Source organism: Dendrobates tinctorius, unplaced genomic scaffold (genome assembly GCF_039654945.1).
Source record: "Dendrobates tinctorius isolate UK_male_01 unplaced genomic scaffold, ASM3965494v1 ptg000367l, whole genome shotgun sequence".
NCBI classification, from domain to species: domain Eukaryota; kingdom Metazoa; phylum Chordata; class Amphibia; order Anura; family Dendrobatidae; genus Dendrobates; species Dendrobates tinctorius.
This window is the reverse complement of record NW_027362033.1, coordinates 654,963-660,962: the sequence shown is the minus strand read 5'-3', so window position 1 is coordinate 660,962 and position 6,000 is coordinate 654,963.

Sequence of the window (6,000 nt, the reverse complement as noted above, 5' to 3'; positions counted from 1 at the left end):
AGCGGGGGCCTGATCACAAGAGCTGACAATCTGAGGAGACAGCAATGCTGAATAACAGTCTACACTGCGTCACTAGATCCTTATACAGGGGTATAATGAGACCTCACTGTACAGGAGAGACCGGAGCGAGGAGCAGGGTCCTGATCACAAGAGCTGACAATCTGAGGACACAGCAATGCTGAATAACAGTCTACACTGTGTCACTAGATCCTTATACAGGGGTATAATGAGACCTCACTGTACAGGAGAGACCGGAGCGAGGAGCAGGGTCCTGATCACAAGAGCTGACAATCTGAGGAGACAGCAATGCTGAATAACAGTCTACACTGCGTCACTATATCCTTATACAGGGGTATAATGAGACCTCACTGTACAGGAGAGACCGGAGCGAGGAGCAGAGGCCTGATCACAAGAGCTGACAATCTGAGGACACAGCAATGCTGAATAACAGTCTACACTGCGTCACTATATCCTTATACAGGGGTATAATGAGACCTCACTGTACAGGAGAGACCGGAGCGAGGAGCAGAGGCCTGATCACAAGAGCTGACAATCTGAGGAGACAGCAATGCTGAATAACAGTCTACACTGCGTCACTATATCCTTATACAGGGGTATAATGAGGCCTCACTGTACAGGAGAGACCGGAGCGAGGAGCAGGGGCCTGATCACAAGAGCTGACAATCTGAGGAAACAGCAATGCTGAATAACAGTCTACACTGCATCACTAGATCCTTATACAGGGGTATAATGAGACCTCACTGTACAGGAGAGACCGGAGCGAGGAGCAGTGGCCTGATCACAAGAGCTGACAATCTGAGGAGACAGCAATGCTGAATAACAGTCTACACTGCGTCACTAGATCCTTATACAGGGGTATAATGAGACCTCACTGTACAGGAGAGACCGGAGCGAGGAGCAGGGGCCTGATCACAAGAGCTGACAATCTGAGGAAACAGCAATGCTGAATAACAGTCTACACTGCGTCACTAGATCCTTATACAGGGGTATAATGAGGCCTCACTGTACAGGAGAGACCGGAGCGAGGAGCAGGGGCCTGATCACAAGAGCTGACAATCTGAGGACACAGCAATGCTGAATAACAGTCTACACTGCGTCACTATATCCTTATACAGGGGTATAATGAGACCTCACTGTACAGGAGAGACCGGAGCGAGGAGCAGAGGCCTGATCACAAGAGCTGACAATCTGAGGAGACAGCAATGCTGAATAACAGTCTACACTGCGTCACTAGATCCTTATACAGGGGTATAATGAGGCCTCACTGTACAGGAGAGACCGGAGCGAGGAGCAGGGGCCTGATCACAAGAGCTGACAATCTGAGGAGACAGCAATGCTGAATAACAGTCTACACTGCGTCACTAGATCCTTATACAGGGGTATAATGAGGCCTCACTGTACAGGAGAGACCGGAGCGAGGAGCAGGGGCCTGATCACAAGAGCTGACAATCTGAGGACACAGCAATGCTGAATAACAGTCTACACTGCATCACTAGATCCTTATACAGGGGTATAATGAGGCCTCACTGTACAGGAGAGACCGGAGCGAGGAGCAGAGGCCTGATCACAAGAGCTGACAATCTGAGGACACAGCAATGCTGAATAACAGTCTACACTGCGTCACTAGATCCTTATACAGGGGTATAATGAGGACTCACTGTACAGGACAGACCGGAGCGAGGAGCAGAGGCCAGATCACAAGAGCTGACAATCTGAGGAGACAGCAATGCTGAATAACAGTCTACACTGCGTCACTAGATCCTTATACAGGGGTATAATGAGGCCTCACTGTACAGGAGAGACCGGAGCGAGGAGCAGAGGCCTGATCACAAGAGCTGACAATCTGAGGAGACAGCAATGCTGAATAACAGTCTACACTGCATCACTAGATCCTTATACAGGGGTATAATGAGGACTCACTGTACAGGACAGACCGGAGCGAGGAGCAGGGGCCTGATCACAAGAGCTGACAATCTGAGGAGACAGTAATGCTGAATAACAGTCTACACTGCGTCACTAGATCCTTATACAGGAGTATAATGAGGCCTCACTGTACAGGAGAGACCGGAGCGAGGAGCAGGGGCCTGATCACAAGAGCTGACAATCTGAGGAGACAGCAATGCTGAATAACAGTCTACACTGCGTCACTAGATCCTTATACAGGGGTATAATGAGGCCTCACTGTACAGGAGAGACCGGAGCGAGGAGCAGAGGCCTGATCACAAGAGCTGACAATCTGAGGAGACAGCAATGCTGAATAACAGTCTACACTGCGTCACTAGATCCTTATACAGGGGTATAATGAGGCCTCACTGTACAGGAGAGACCGGAGCGAGGAGCAGGGGCCTGATCACAAGAGCTGACAATCTGAGGAGACAGCAATGCTGAATAACAGTCTACACTGCGTCACTAGATCCTTATACAGGGGTATAATGAGGCCTCACTGTACAGGAGAGACCGGAGCGAGGAGCAGAGGCCTGATCACAAGAGCTGACAATCTGAGGAGACAGCAATGCTGAATAACAGTCTACACTGCGTCACTAGATCCTTATACAGGGGTATAATGAGGCCTCACTGTACAGGAGAGACCGGAGCGAGGAGCAGGGGCCTGATCACAAGAGCTGACAATCTGAGGAGACAGCAATGCTGAATAACAGTCTACACTGCGTCACTAGATCCTTATACAGGGGTATAATGAGGCCTCACTGTACAGGAGAGACCGGAGCGAGGAGCGGGGGCCTGATCACAAGAGCTGACAATCTGAGGAGACAGCAATGCTGAATAACAGTCTACACTGCGTCACTAGATCCTTATACAGGGGTATAATGAGGCCTCACTGTACAGGAGAGACCGGAGCGAGGAGCAGGGGCCTGATCACAAGAGCTGACAATCTGAGGAGACAGCAATGCTGAATAACAGTCTACACTGCGTCACTAGATCCTTATACAGGGGTATAATGAGGCCTCACTGTACAGGAGAGACCGGAGCGAGGAGCAGAGGCCTGATCACAAGAGCTGACAATCTGAGGAGACAGCAATGCTGAATAACAGTCTACACTGCGTCACTAGATCCTTATACAGGGGTATAATGAGGCCTCACTGTACAGGAGAGACCGGAGCGAGGAGCAGGGGCCTGATCACAAGAGCTGACAATCTGAGGAGACAGCAATGCTGAATAACAGTCTACACTGCGTCACTAGATCCTTATACAGGGGTATAATGAGGCCTCACTGTACAGGAGAGACCGGAGCGAGGAGCAGGGGCCTGATCACAAGAGCTGACAATCTGAGGAGACAGCAATGCTGAATAACAGTCTACACTGCGTCACTAGATCCTTATACAGGAGTATAATGAGGCCTCACTGTACAGGAGAGACCGGAGCGAGGAGCAGGGGCCTGATCACAAGAGCTGACAATCTGAGGAGACAGCAATGCTGAATAACAGTCTACACTGCGTCACTAGATCCTTATACAGAGGTATAATGAGGCCTCACTGTACAGGAGAGACCGGAGCGAGGAGCAGGGGCCTGATCACAAGAGCTGACAATCTGAGGACACAGCAATGCTGAATAACAGTCTACACTGTGTCACTAGATCCTTATACAGGGGTATAATGAGGCCTCACTGTACAGGAGAGACCGGAGCGAGGAGCCGGGGCCTGATCACAAGAGCTGACAATCTGAGGAGACAGCAATGCTGAATAACAGTCTACACTGCGTCACTAGATCCTTATACAGGAGTATAATGAGGCCTCACTGTACAGGAGAGACCGGAGCGAGGAGCCGGGGACTGATCACAAGAGCTGACAATCTGAGGACACAGCAATGCTGAATAACAGTCTACACTGCGTCACTAGATCCTTATACAGGGGTATAATGAGGCCTCACTGTACAGGAGAGACCGGAGCGAGGAGCAGGGGCCTGATCACAAGAGCTGACAATCTGAGGAGACAGCAATGCTGAATAACAGTCTACACTGCGTCACTAGATCCTTATACAGGGGTATAATGAGGCCTCACTGTACAGGAGAGACCGGAGCGAGGAGCGGGGGCCTGATCACAAGAGCTGACAATCTGAGGAGACAGCAATGCTGAATAACAGTCTACACTGCGTCACTAGATCCTTATACAGGGGTATAATGATGCCTCACTGTACAGGAGAGACCGGAGCGAGGAGCAGGGGCCTGATCACAAGAGCTGACAATCTGAGGAAACAGCAATGCTGAATAACAGTCTACACTGCGTCACTAGATCCTTATACAGGGGTATAATGAGGCCTCACTGTACAGGAGAGACCGGAGCGAGGAGCAGGGGCCTGATCACAAGAGCTGACAATCTGAGGAGACAGCAATGCTGAATAACAGTCTACACTGCGTCACTAGATCCTTATACAGGAGTATAATGAGGCCTCACTGTACAGGAGAGACCGGAGCGAGGAGCAGAGGCCTGATCACAAGAGCTGACAATCTGAGGAGATAGCAATGCTGAATAACAGTCTACACTGCGTCACTAGATCCTTATACAGGGGTATAATGAGGCCTCACTGTACAGGAGAGACCGGAGCGAGGAGCAGGGGCCTGATCACAAGAGCTGACAATCTGAGGAGACAGCAATGCTGAATAACAGTCTACACTGCGTCACTAGATCCTTATACAGGGGTATAATGAGGCCTCACTGTACAGGAGAGACCGGAGCGAGGAGCAGGGGCCTGATCACAAGAGCTGACAATCTGAGGACACAGCAATGCTGAATAACAGTCTACACTGCGTCACTAGATCCTTATACAGGGGTATAATGAGGCCTCACTGTACAGGAGAGACCGGAGCGAGGAGCAGGGGCCTGATCACAAGAGCTGACAATCTGAGGACACAGCAATGCTGAATAACAGTCTACACTGCGTCACTAGATCCTTATACAGGAGTATAATGAGGCCTCACTGTACAGGAGAGACCGGAGCGAGGAGCAGGGGCCTGATCACAAGAGCTGACAATCTGAGGACACAGCAATGCTGAATAACAGTCTACACTGCGACACTAGATCCTTATACAGGGGTATAATGAGGCCTCACTGTACAGGAGAGACCGGAGCGAGGAGCAGAGGCCTGATCACAAGAGCTGACAATCTGAGGACACAGCAATGCTGAATAACAGTCTACACTGCGACACTAGATCCTTATACAGGGGTATAATGAGGCCTCACTGTACAGGAGAGACCGGAGCGAGGAGCAGGGGCCTGATCACAAGAGCTGACAATCTGAGGACACAGCAATGCTGAATAACAGTCTACACTGCGTCACTAGATCCTTATACAGGAGTATAATGAGGCCTCACTGTACAGGAGAGACCGGAGCGAGGAGCAGGGGCCTGATCACAAGAGCTGACAATCTGAGGACACAGCAATGCTGAATAACAGTCTACACTGCGACACTAGATCCTTATACAGGGGTATAATGAGGCCTCACTGTACAGGAGAGACCGGAGCGAGGAGCAGAGGCCTGATCACAAGAGCTGACAATCTGAGGACACAGCAATGCTGAATAACAGTCTACACTGCGACACTAGATCCTTATACAGGGGTATAATGAGGCCTCACTGTACAGGAGAGACCGGAGCGAGGAGCAGGGGCCTGATCACAAGAGCTGACAATCTGAGGAGACAGCAATGCTGAATAACAGTCTACACTGCGTCACTAGATCCTTATACAGGGGTATAATGAGGCCTCACTGTACAGGAGAGACCGGAGCGAGGAGCAGAGGCCTGATCACAAGAGCTGACAATCTGAGGAGACAGCAATGCTGAATAACAGTCTACACTGCGTCACTAGATCCTTATACAGGGGTATAATGAGGCCTCACTGTACAGGAGAGACCGGAGCGAGGAGCAGAGGCCTGATCACAAGATCTGACAATCTGAGGAGACAGCAATGCTGAATAACAGTCTACACTGCATCACTAGATCCTTATACAGGGGTATAATGAGACCTC